Raw genomic sequence first — 14,061 nt, forward strand, 5'->3', positions numbered from 1 at the left:
GTTCTTGTTTCTTCCAACTTTATAAGGGTCCTCTTTTTTCACCTAACACTTTTTTTGTCCTTTTTATTTACTTCATTTTTATTTCATCTTTACTCGAATTACTTAATGAATAGATTTGGTATTTTTTTGTTTTTTTGGGCTTATTTTATTCTTGTTATGATTTCATCACTAATAATGACTTATGGGAAGGTCTACTTACATGCTTGCCTTGCGACATGCTTTGTAGAATTATACTCCTTCCTGGGGATAGGAGTACTCATTTCCAGTGGACCAGGAGAAATGGTTGGTACTAGGATGATGCCCGCCGGATCAGATTCGGCTAACAGTGCGAACTGGCGGGATTATCTAAACCTTTCTCCGGAGGAGGGCGTCACCCCCTGGGGCAGTGAGCTTTCTCGGGGTGGGACATGTGCTTTTGCCGCGGACGCCCCTTCAGGGGAACCTGGCCCTGCAGCAGTACCGGGAATTCCGGATCTGAATACTCCTTCAGTTCCTGAGCAGCCGCCCCTGGAACCACAGGGCGTCTCGCTGGAAGAAATTCTTCCGGTTAGGGAACGCCTCCGGGATTACTTCCAATCCCTAAACGTTCTCGACTTCCCTCCTAGTGACTATTTTCTTTCCTCCACACTTAACCGATTAGATATACGACCTGGGACATCTAGTACCCGTTTAGATGCTCTTAATGAAATAATAGAAACTTTCATTCGATTTCGGGGGAACGGCCCGACGCCATATAGTTGGACCAGGGCAATTCTCCATTTAGAAAGGAGGCTGGAAGAATGGGAGGACCTCAATAGGGGCGGAGTCCAATCCGAAGCCTTTAAGCTTTTGCAAGACAAAGTCGTCCGGCGACATGATTTAGATTCGCACTCGGAGACATAGTCTTCTAAGTTTCAATTTCTCTTAGGTCCGCTCCTGGCTCGATGCGCTTAATGAAAGGGAAATCCCTAGATTAAGAAAGAATTTCCTTTGTAATTAAGCAGCATCCTTTAAGTGAGTTGGGGGGCGGCTTTGTATAGTAGGGGTGCGCCGGACCGCCGACGAATAATAGGTACCCTCACCCCAGGCAGAGTTAGTGAGCCGTGTAATAGGCGACCATTTCGCGCGGTTCGGGGGGCACTTGAGTCAGCCGCCGGCGCCCGACTGCGTCTTGACCCCTATCCAATTTTTGGGCCAATTCCCTCTTCGTACTACCAAAAAATGAGATTCTTGCCGAATCCGAGTTTGCTGCTCCAACCATTACCAAACTAATACCTATTCTGTTTAGTACTTCAGGTGCTTCTGTTGCGTATAATGTAAATCCCGTAGCGGATCAATTCCAACGAGCCTTTCAAACTAGTACTTTTTGTAATCGACTCTATAGCTTCTTCAATAAACGCTGGTTCTTCGATCAAGTTTTGAATGACTTTATAGTCAGATCATTCTTGCGTTTCGGGTATGAAGTCTCATTCGAAGCTTTAGACAAAGGTGCTATTGAGATATTGGGCCCCTATGGTATCTCGTACACATTACGACGATTGGCCGAGCGAATAAGTCAACTTCAAAGTGGATTTGTTGTGCGAAGAGTGCGTTATGACCCGTGGCCGCCTGCCCGGTGGGGGCGGCTCCTCCGTTGTGGGTAAACGGGAAACCCGACTCTACGAACCCGAGGAAAGGCTGCACAGCAGTAGTAGGGGCGTTAAGACCGGAGCTTTTTGTAGTGCTAGCAAGAATGCAAGTGAATCAATTTCATTCCCTAGCGAGTGAAGTGCTTACGCCCCTTTAGAGAGAGGGGCCAGCAAAAGAACTCGTTCTTCCATTTTGAGATCTTTAAATTCGTAAGATCATGATAGAGTCCCCTTTACTAATAGAATATCAAGGTTAGGGGGCTGAGCTGTCTACTTCGCGAGCCTTCTGTGCCCTGTTTTAAAACTTCCCTTTTTTCTTCCGTCCACGAGGTTCTGAAAGAAAGAAAGGGGCGGCTATCTGGCGGGAGTCGTTTCGGTTGTATGCCACGAGGTCCCTATGGACAAGGGGACAAGTGAATTCTCGCTTTTGAGCGCAGGCAGCCTTCTACCATCCATCCCATTGCATTCTATCGTCTCGTATTGTACTGTACCGTATCAGACCAGATAGATCTATTGAGTGAGAGAAAGGTAGTGTAACTAATTATATATTCTTTCAATATTTTTATATTGATAGGGATCCCCATTCATTCCGTCATTCCCGTCACTACGGATTGATTGTCCCTACCTAACTACATGGTAGTGGTCTAGAGAGCGCAATTGCTAGAGCACGGGAGAATGAAGAGTAATGATTTCAGCAAGAGCAGCCGGACGGACTAGTATAGTGAGTCTAGTGACTACTAGAGTAGAGTTAAGTCAAAAGGTATAGTATAGCAGCCTTTCCGAGCGAGCCTCTGGGATCTCCTGTAAACCCCCATGATGTGGTAAAGGGAGGATATTAGGGGAAGCAGTGAGTGGAGATTCTCCTGCAGAGAGCCGGATGAGGGGAGACCTTCACGTCCGGTTCGGAGGGCGGGGATATCCCGACCCTACTATCATTATGCCTTTGCAATGTTACTTGGTTCAACTCTATTTGTGACCTTTTCTCGTATGTGGGACTTTCTATCTTCTTGGGTAGATAATCGATCGTCTTTCATTTGGATAGTGAGTAGTTTTTATAATAATAAGTCAAGTCAAGAATAATAATCGAACTGGAGGAGCTTGCCGGGATGGCTTGGTAAGCAAGCAACCAGGCGCCAACTCCCAGTTCTTTCTCTTCTTTCTTTTTTAGTTTAATGACAGTTCATCAAAACAATTGTCCAAGATTGCTAGATCGAGCACGCGACGCGCATAGTCTTAAGCCCAAGAACGGGTTGTATCCTTTTAAACATTTTGACTACTTCCTTGCCTCTTCCTTTTCAGAGATCTCGTTGTTCTCTTCCCAGATTTTTTCCATACTTGACTTTCGCAGTCTTCTTCATTATGTTGTTCGCTGACTTTCTAAGGTCTAACCTTTCGCTCCTTTACTGAAAAGGCGCGTAACGCCGGAATGCTCATTTTTTTTTCCCTCGTCTTAATTTTCTCTGGAAGTCGCCCTTATAACCAACCTCTTGACTTCTGCGGGCTACGTTCAACTAAACGTAGACTCTCGTTTACCTCGAAAGAACAGACTGACTACTAGGAGGGGGAAAGACCTGAACCTAGCTAACAGTGAAGCGAAGCCTCAAACATCAAACCATATCTTACTGAATAATCTGACTGAACCGAGTAAGGTATAGACAGATTATATCACAGCTGTGGCAAGACGAAGGGGCGAAGCCAGAGGCTCCCTTGCTTGCTTACCGGACAAGAAAGATTAGCCTTAGACCCACTAATGGACTATAACGAGCTGAATAAAGCCCTGAGTGACTCTTGGCTGCCTTCAATGATAGACGCAATTACTTTGACTACTTTATTCTTACGAAACGAGCCAATAAAGAGTGGAAATAGAGACGGATTTGAGACTACCGACGTCTTTAGTGCTAATACATAGAGCAGCCGGGTAGTGGAAAGAGTGTTTCCTCCTTTTCTCCGTGTGTATTGAATGATGGAATGAATGTAATGAATGCGTTGTTGATAAAGAGCATAGCGGGCGGGGGCTTCCTGATCCGCTTTCAACTTTCCCCATTTGTTTCCACGCACGGATTCTTCCACTTTGAATCTTTCTGGCCGGCGTCTGGATTCCTTCTGCTTTCGTGCGTGCTGATGCTTTCAGCCTTACTCAAATAGGGGATAGGGCCAATAGGATTTCTTTCATAGGGTGGAGAATCTTTTTTGGGAGTCGATCTAGATTCGAATGCAATTGGCACACTGAACTCCTAGTAGGAAGAAAAGGAGTTCACATTAGGGTATCCAAAGACCTATATCTCCTTTATATATTCATATAATCCCATTCGTGCACAAGACAGGAGAGAGACTTGACTACCACCAGCAGGAGACAGGACTCAAGTCCTTAGTCACTCCGCGTACGAAGAACCGCTTAGCAAACTCCAAAGCACCAACTGACGATACTAACGATTTTTCTAACGAAATTTTGACATTCCAGTTACGACATTAGCTCGCGATAACGCTCAGCCATCCGCTCATCTCCGATGACGATATCGTCATCGAGGATGAGCGTAGCGTGTAAAAAGAACTCCTTAGGCTGCTATGAACCAAATCACCAAATAGTGAGTTAATGCGAAAGCAGGCCGAGCTCCGTAAGACGGGCTTACCTGTTACAAAACAAACTTTACCTCGAGGTTGTAATAGCTAAAGCTATGCTTTTGGAAGCCTTGACCAAGAAATTGAACTACAGAGGGCTTAATCCCGGCGCAGTTTATCTAAATCGGATATGTCGGTGAATATTCTATTATTTTATCACCCGAACGGAAATGGGGTTGGGGTGCTCTCTAAGTGAGGAGCCATGGAACTCCAGCTTAGATAGAAAGGGTTTTTAGGCCGGACAAAGGTCTAGGTTAAGTCCGGAGAGAGGGCTTGATGAACACCACCTCCTGGTTAGTAATTGGGCACACGCTTCCTTTACGGCGTAGAATCGGCTTCTTTTTTTGACGTATCAGAAAGGGCTTTTCTTCTACGCCCGAAGTTTCTATTTATGCAAGTATCTTCACTTCAATACCCAAAGTGGCCCTATACATTTAATGATAACCGAACCCAAGCAAGGAGCTTCAATCTTGTCTATTTCCAAAAGCATAGCTTTAGCTATTACAACCCTTGAATGGTCGGGTTGGAAAGTCTTTATTTTATGTGCCAACGCAGGCCTATCACCAAATCTCCACTGCGAAATCCTTTGTTGGAAGGCTTGCTGATTCATAATTTACACCTCTCTCCGCCGCTTCTTAACAGTTGACTGCGAGATTAGCACTTTCTTCGTTACTAACAGATATATCTTTTCCGCGCGAGCTAGTTCAACAGTTCATTCTTGTAAGCCCCTTTGTCAGCCACACTAAGACTTCGGGTCATCATGCACTGACACAATCATTATCTGAGGGCCTATGATCATCCAAAAGCAGTACCTGGCATACTCCTAATAATAAAAAGAAAAAGCCGGATTCGACTTCTTGTGTACAAGCAGAGCATCAACAATCCTTTTCGTTACCAATTACAAATGGTATAAACTAATCGAGATGCTTCTACACGTCCATTCTTCTAGGAGAGTCATACCCGTCTTTTTGCCTGACCCGGCCTTCCAATCTTTTCAATCGGTCTAGTCCACGCGTGGACAGAGGTCTCTCGAGCCTCTAGCCCATTCCCTGAAAAGGCGACTACCTTACCTATCAATCGTATTGGCCCAATTCCAGATCAATAGAATAGAAGGTATCATATTCACTAAATTCCTAAGGGAATCCCCCGCTTGACTAATAGCCTCTGCCTATTGTCTTATTTTCTACTGATTGCTTGTATCAAGCAGGACGTCCGCATGAGAGTTGTACCAAGCAAGTGTTCTCCCTTCACTATCGGACCTGCTTCTTACTTATTTGTTAGCGCCTACGGGCGGAATCAAAGAAAAAATGAATACATTGGGCTTTCGCCACCTGAAAATGCCCGACGGTCATTCAAGATTATCTGCATTTTTGTAAGTGTATGCAAGAGACGCAGTCTTAGTATTAGGAATAGCGAGTTCTCCCTCGTATCCGCAGAAGTTAATGCAACTGAACCCTTCGCTACTCCTTTTTGTGTGACTGACCAACCTAGTGAATCTCGAATTTCATATTGAAAAAGGAGGAGGCACATCAAGGCAGAAGTCGAATCAAGCAAAGATCCTCTGGCATTAGCTAGTAGCTGCTTTCCTGGGACTTGCACTTGCTTCTTTTAGAGAAGGCTTGGCTCTACTATTTCCATCCACTTGGCTGTTCTTCGCGAATATCTTTCGTCTCTTCCTGGGAATCCAATGGTTACGCTGGAAGAAGGACTAACAGTTATAACCGAGAAAGTGCTTATGTCGACACTAGCAAGTGACTCACCAACTCGGAAGTAAGAAAGAGGAAAGACAGGGGTATGACAACCAATCTACCCGCCTATTAGCTATTCTAGCCAAGGCCCATTTCATGTGTTAAGCATATAGACATCAGATCGTTTTTGGAAGAGTGCCCGAGGACGAATAGAACTTAGATTCAAAAGAGCGCGAAGAAAGAGCTTTCGCAAATGATTGCACTTCTGCTATCCGGATAGCTATTCAAAGCATCGAGAAAAACAAAGATAATGTTAACAGTTTCATAAAAGCAAGGGGATTCGCTAAGCAGCTAAGCAAAAATCCTTTACCCTGAAATCGTAGATCTACGAAATGAGCGTAGTGTTGAACTCTTTCGCACCCCTTCCGAAATCAATCAAGGATTGCCATCGAAAGCTGTCGTTACGCCGAGTTCTTCAATAAAAGTAGCCGTCGTAAGGCCTCCAGAAGGGGGCGTTGCGTATCCGGAAGAGTCAGACTTCGTTTCAAGCAGCAATCTTTGAAAGGAAAGATACTTGTTGTCGATTCAATGTGGGATAGTCCCTACAGGATAGGAGTTCACCCATGTCCACAGTTTTGATTACAGGTCTAGTTCAGTTCAACTCATAGCCCCCAATCCCACTGGTGACGAGATTGTCATTGGGGATCAGAAAGTTGCTCTGCCTTACAAAGAGTGGTTAGCTGATCTGGGAGTCAGTGTCTCGATGCCGAAGTCACTGGTCAATGAGTAGGCAAAATCCTCTGGGGAAGGTTGTTTACTTACTTAGTGCTTGAAAAGCATTAAGGAAGCGAGGTGGAGTGAAGCACGGTCGGCAACAGCTAATTGGCTCAGGCGATTCTTGTTGTCGGGCGTAGGGTAGGACCCTCTTTCGAGTTTCAGAGGTGAATCCTCATATGATATGAAGGACTCCCATCCCCGGGAAAGTCCCCAACAGCAACTGGATCAATCTTTGTTGGCTGGCTTGCTTTGTCCGCTATCCTTCATCCCATCCGTCTTGTCCAGGCTGGTAAGGAGAGAAAGGGGTGCCCGGGGGAGATGAAGTAGAATCAATTGAAGTGGATGTTTCAGGAGTTCATTCAAGCGTAGGGGTAGGGCTTCGCGTACGGACTTTTTTCGACTTTTGTTTAGTGAGTCGATTCTGTTGTGGATGAATGCGCTTAAGCAATAATAGTGGTAGGACTTAGCCTAGCTCTGTTCTTGATCGGTCGAATCGATTCGATCGCCATGTTTCTGAGATTCTTCTAAATGCCCTTTCTCTTTCGTTAATGGTTACGATGTCAATCGGGGACCCCATTCATCTATCTTCTTTGAAATGGAATTTCCCGTTCTCCTGCTTCAGTTACAGCTTCTCCCGCTCCTGGAAAGTTTATTAATGCGATTGACTTGCCCTCAATAAAAAAATATATTGAGCGATTACATACCTCTTATAAATCAGAAATTGTCGGATATTTGTGCTTGTAATGCTCTGTGGCGGAACAAAGGAGTGCGCGAAGGTACAATCCTAAAAAGTGAGATTGGTTATAGGGATATCTTAAACTCTGTTTTGCATATCAACGACAGCTCTGACCTTCCTGATCCTGTAACTGGTTTCTCCCCTGGTCTATGATTGCTCTCTTTAAGACCCGACCGGAAGGTTCGTTCGAGAGGACCGGTACGGTCCGCTTGGGGCCCTTCCGCAAAAAATAGCAGATATAAGAAAAAGAGAGTGGCAGACTGAAGGAACTGTTAGAGTGAGCCTGAAAGAAGGTAGAGGATAATCTCCCAACTTCAAGCCAGGAAGCATTTTAGCAAAAACATTCCCCTCATTCAAAGGAAAGAAAGATGAAAGTTGAATAATAGCTGCCGGCTCCCTTTAACACCAACGGTAGATAGGAACCGAACTCAAAGGTAGTTTACTTTTAAACTTTCAAGAGTAAGGTAATTCCTATTTGCTTACTTGCACAAGTAAGGCTTGCATGTTAAAGATAGAACCAGCGGTGGCAGAAGAGATTTGTGCAGGAGCTGGCGGAGAGCGGAAGATTCGAATCTCGATCCGGGGAGACGTTTCAACGTTAGCTCCTGTAAGCCTGAGCAAACAAAGGTTGTAGTAGGGGCTTCCGCGACACTTTGATTAGTTCAATTAACCCAGCCTCAAGGACAGAAAGGGAGGGTAGGGTTTTTCCTTGATGAACCGAAGGAGGCCTAAGCATTTTGAAAACCCATATCATTCATTGGTAAGCGTAATTGGTTGGCCCTGCCAACTATATGCAGGTCTCTCGAGCCTTCCCTATTTCTCGATCGGTTCAATGCTTCATATTTATTCCACTCAAAGCCTGAGCGTGGCTAGGGTTCTCCCCCACTTCATTAATATAGTATAGCGAGGTGTGCCCCTTAATATATAGATATCTAAAGGGGGGGTCCGCTGGAGGGCGTCGTAGCTGGTTGACTTCTACGTTGTAGCTGGAGGGATAAAATAGCGTAACAGGCAGCAGGTGCCTCATTTCTTCAGCTGCAGGAGAGTGAGTTTATGGGCCACTCACATGTTGTCAATTCGAATGCTTTCTAATTTGCTTTCTTTTAAGGTCCCTAGGACCATCTACTTTCATTTCTACTTTACTAGTAGAGCAAGGAATTCCTTTCTTTTTTTCTTCTGGTAAGTGGTCTATCTGTCCACGACGATAGCTCTTCTTTTATTCAAGACTGATCTTCCCCCTTGCCTTTTTTTTGAGCTGGGGCAATCAATCAGTCCATTCATTCCTGCCCTTCATTCAATAGATCGCTTAGCTCTACTTCTCAGTCAATCCCCTTTGTTCATGGCTTTGCATTTTTTGTAATGCTTTTCTTTTCTGTAAAGATCTCGATGACCGCTTAATTAATCTTTCCTTTCCCGCTCCATGTGAGGATCCTTTTTGGGAAATTCAACACCAAAAAATCTCGCATCGGCTTGCTACTTTTTCTCCTAAAAGGGAAGTCAACGACGCTGAAGTTGATGCGATAATAATGGTAAAGAGAGGTATTATCGATCGCATGGCTCAGTTGGATCCGCATAAATTCTGGGCTGAGCAAAAGAAAAGCACAATTTGGTCGCCGACGGTATATTAAATAACAAAGCCGAGTATACTATGGAAACGCTGAATCATCACTTTTTATTATTAACAACCGATGGCGAAGGCCGTGGCAGTGACTCTTTTTTTTTAAGAAGCTATTTAGGATAAGGGAAAACTTCGAATTGAACGGCCAATTTTCTTAACCTAGATTATGTGTCTAGGCATTATTAATAAGTACTCGTTTTCTAGGGGTAGGGATCCCCCCGCGTAGAGGGAGTCATAGTTGGTAGGTTGAATTGCGTATGGCTTGCTTTTGGGGAGGTAGACTTGGGCCGCAAGCTATCTGTCCCCGAAAGCAAAAGTAGCTCGAGCCAAAGGCGAGAGCGAGGCCACCCCGAGGGGTGGGTAGGGGCGAGCGGGGATGTGGGCGCCCTTCTATTGAGCGAATTTCATTTTGGAAGGTAGAATAGAGGGGTTTCATGTTTGCGCTCATTTCGAATTGTATTTCTCTGCTTCGGGGAAAGCAATAGCACTCGGCGTACCAAACTCAGAGGAAAGCGTAAACCAAGCACCAAACCCCAGAGCCTGTTGCCCCTGACGTTTACCATCCTTTACTGGATGACAACACTCGTTTCCAAGAACTAAACGAGCGGGGGGCATTTGGGCTCTTCTCGCGGTAAAGCCTCTCGCCTATCGCGTATAGGCTTATTCGCTCTTCTATAGCGCTTATCGAGGGAATTGAGCTTCGCCCTGTTCTTCCTATAATCCTTCTTTAGGGAGGGCTCTGAGCCTCTTCCTGCTGATCGGACGGAGAATTCCAGCCATCCATCGGTCCGAGTCACGCCGGTACAAAAAGAGAAATAGAAGCAAAGCTAATCGAGAGGATTGACCAGATGGAAAAGAACTAGAAGGCTTTTAAGAAAGATGAGGACATTGTGGGCGCATCCTCCTTGGTTGTGTTCCCCAATGCTGGGCTACCCCCGAAGTTTCAAATGCCCGACATGGACAAGTTCGATGGAACGGGATGCCCTAAGACACATCTCCTCATGTATGCCGGGAACATGCAACCTTTGGGTGCTTCCTTCGGAACCCTTGCTCAGTTGTTCCAAAGGACACTGACCGGCGCTGCCTTAAGATGGTTCCTCTCCCTGGATGACAAGTTCAAGAAATTGGGAGGACATATGCAATGAGTTCAACAATAAGGATAGTTACAACATCGAGGTAGATGTAACCAAACGTGACTTAGAAAGCACCAAGCTGCAACCTAACCGAGACCTTCTCTGAGTACATTACCAGATGGAGGAAAAGGGCACCCCAAATGACAACCAGACCCCTGGAGGGGGGGCAACCGGAAATGATAGTGAAAACCCTCTTGCCAGAGTATCAAAAGCATATGTATGCCCAATACCTACCCGACTTCAAAGCTATCATAGAGATCGGGTAGAGAATTGAGGATGGAATCCAATCAGACGTATTCCAAGACAAGTCCTCTAACACCTCAAACAGGTATAGGAGTCACAACAACTCCAGGAATTACAATGCTCAGACTTCAAAAACCGAAACCTTTATTGCTCTTGTGTTCGCTCCAAAGCTTAGTAATCGATTCCATCGCTCACAGGAAGAAATTGGATTCCCGCTTGCTTTCCATCCTCTGCCTACTCTATGGTCTTGTAGCCTTTCACTTACAGAAAAGAAATATGTATTCGAGAAATTCATCCGCAAGAAAAGGGAAGCGCTTACGAGCAAGAAAAGAAGAAGACTTTCTCATTGCATTTGCTGGCCTATCCCTATCTGTCGACCTTAGTCCTCTGCGAGCAATCTCATACCTTTTAAAGCAAGCGATTGAATACCTATCCCTATGGCTGCTATCTGCTTCTAGCTTCTATCCTTGAAGGAGAGGTTACGAAGTAGCTCGAACAACGGGAGAGGTCAAAAAACGGCTTTTTCTTAGGCGCAGGCCAGCTTTAATCGAACTCAGGTTCAGCTAAAGAAGATCCTGTCAAAAGATTGAGTCTGGAAGGCTATCTCTAGAAAGTCTTACCGCGTTTCCGGCTCTGCTTGCGGCATCGTCCCACACAGAAAGAAATGCCTTAGAATAGAATCAGCAATTCCCATCCTCTCTCTTCTCTTACAACCAAGTCAATCTTAGCGCCCTTTTCAAGATTGAATTCCATTCCAATAAGAAAGAACATCATATATGATATTAATAAGATTATGTTCGTTAGCTCCGTAAATAGAACAAGCTTCTTTCTTTCCCACGTAACTAAGAATAAATTAGTGAAATTCTTAGCCACATCCTGGGTCAGTAGTCTTTCCTTAGCAGTCTCATCTCTTTCTTAAGGGAACTTTCCTATCGTAGACCCATGCCGTCTTGTCCAAAGCAAGAGAGCCCCCGCCCGTTTGAAGTCGTTGCGAGCCGGAAAGCGTACCGGCAGTTTGAGTCGCTTACTTAATTTAGTCCATTTTTTTTTTTTATAAGATTTATTTATATATTATAAACAATTGGAAAAAAATGGATTTTCCAATTGTTCATTCCTGGGAAGTGAAAGAAGCAGATAGAGCAAAGGCCTTCTCTTTCCGTCCGCTCTTCCCGAAGTGAGAGAATTGCATGTAAAGATCCATAAGGGCTTATAGTTTAATTGGTTGAAACGTACCGCTCATAACGGTTATATTGTAGGTTCGAACCCTACTAAGCCTACTACCCTCTTCTTTTCACCCGAAACAAGGCAGCCGAAGTCCCCGCCACCCTGTAGATCTCAATCTAACGGAAGCTCCTGGAACCACACTGCTGCCGCTGTCCTTCGGGGATGCCTCCTACGCTTACCACTTACCTACGCTCTTTCAGCATCCCCCTTCGGACAATACAATACGGCTTTCGTAATACGCGAAGCAGCTGAGCGATAGCTCTTCGATCGCTATATTCTTGCAATAGCGAAGGCATGGTTCATTCTCTAAAAAAGAGTAGATGCGAAGGTTCGGATCGAAGATCTTCGCGAGACGGCCCAAGCGAAGATAGGCACTCGAAGGCTTGAGGAGCAGCCCTCAAAAGGGAAAGACGCGGAGACGGCAGACTCGCCAGTCAAGCAAACCGTTAAGGCTGACTACAGCAGACCGGGGGTTCAAATTCCTCTTTTCCTGTTTCAATTTCCGGGAGTGAATGTAGGACGTGCAGACGGTGCATCAAGTGTGAACATTCAACCAAAAGCGTTTTAAGGATCGGCAATAGCTAAGCATTGTGGCCATCACAGTTCAAGCTACGTATGGCTGGCGTACAACCTACGGGCATCTTAGCCAAAAGAAAAAAAAGATACCTGGTTGAAAAAAACCTTTTTTTATATGCAACATCGAAGACGCTATTTTGCGGGTCCGCTTTTCTTTTTAGCAAGGAGGCGATTTGTTCGCTGGGCGATTCAGCTAGCCAAATCGCACTAATGCAATTCATTCGCCCTACTATCCTACAGAGGAATTCAAACTCTTAGTAAGACTAGGGCTAGGGCGACTCATTCTATTCTCTCTGAGGTCAGGTAGGTAAAGCGTCTAGCTTAGGGGAGCGCGTCGAATCGCTGAAAGGTCTTGGTGATTTTTTTCATTTGTTAATCTGAAGATAGAAAACCACAATGATTCCAAACTTCACTTCAAAAGTCTCGTATCCATGCTGTCCCGACTTCAAACTCTTTTTTATAAAACTCCTTTTCGTTCCGCTTTAACTAGGCAGTTTTCATTATGTGTTCTTTTCAGTGTCTAAGGAGGTTAGGAGTGAGTTAAGCCAATGCGTACAAATATACAAACCAGGCTCATCCTTTTTTTTTATGTTGAGGTCAGTGCAAGTCTGTCTATGATTAAGAGTCTAGGCGGTGTTGAAGCTGGCTCATTCATGCTAGTCATCTTAAAGCTATGAGTCAGAACAATGTTCACCAACTCTTCTATACTAATCTTGTTCATATAAAAAAATTCCATTTTGTGAGTTTGAATTGTTTTTAGTGTTTTGTCTCCTCCCCAAGGTAACATTGCCGAGCGGGCGATCCCTGTCTTGTTTAAAAAGCTAGCTTTTCTGCGGCACTCAAATTCCATTTTGGAGAGCTCCTTCGGCTCGGCTCCCTTTTTTCTATGGTATGGACTGCATTTTTTCTTCTAGCCCAAAGGAGGATAATCCCTTTTGACAGCTCAATCTTCACGGTAATAATTATGCCAATTCTGTCTAAAAATCTCTTTAGGTGATCAAGAGGGCTCCCTTTTTCAGTAGATGAGATTAGGATGAAAGGTATTATATCTCAACTATATATTCTTTTTTTCAAAGAAATAGATATAATATAAAGTGTTGTTCTAAATTCTACCTTCTTTCTAGAGATCTAGAAGCACTTCTGCTACTTTCTATCTCTTTTTCTATTTTTCCCTAGCGCTCTTTTTTTACTTCTTGAACAATTTCATTGCCCTAGAAGTTGTTGCTTGATCGAAAGGATATAACATATACGAAACCTTAGCTTCGCTTACTTTTTGAAGTATAACCTTCGCCACGACATTAGTGGCTCTTCGTGCTTCCCGCAGGCTTTTTTTATAGAGAGAGAGAGTAAGAGGGGCGGTACGGAAGATTGGTCTGCTCCGAAAAGCGGAGCTTTTGGGTTCGCTCCCTCTACTCTATGCGGTCGGCCTTCTTACTAGTCTGCCTTCTTTCTCTTGATGGAATATAACAATGCCCGAGCTCCAGCTTTGCTTGCGTTCTTCACCGGCGCTCGCCGGATGTATCATTCATCCTGCTCCTAAGGTAAGGAGTCTTCTGTGTGTTATAATCTTTACGAGAATGAATCGCAGATGTTGGTTGAGAATTGTTCGGGAATTCATTGATAATTACTTTGCCAGGTTCTAGGGGGGCTACTCTTCTTTTTTGTCGATCGAGCCGCTCCCCCTCATTCCACTCGTCCAGCCTTCTTCGCGAACTTGTACAATCGATGCCACAAAGATAGCCAACTCTATTATCGAAGAAATAAGGAAACGGGCGACGATTTGGCACCAGATATCCGGAGGTGTGGAAAGAGCAGCTGTGAGAAGGGGAAAAACCATCAA

This window comes from Chenopodium quinoa, unplaced genomic scaffold (genome assembly GCF_001683475.1).
Source record: "Chenopodium quinoa cultivar QQ74 unplaced genomic scaffold, ASM168347v1, whole genome shotgun sequence".
Lineage (NCBI taxonomy): Eukaryota > Viridiplantae > Streptophyta > Magnoliopsida > Caryophyllales > Amaranthaceae > Chenopodium > Chenopodium quinoa.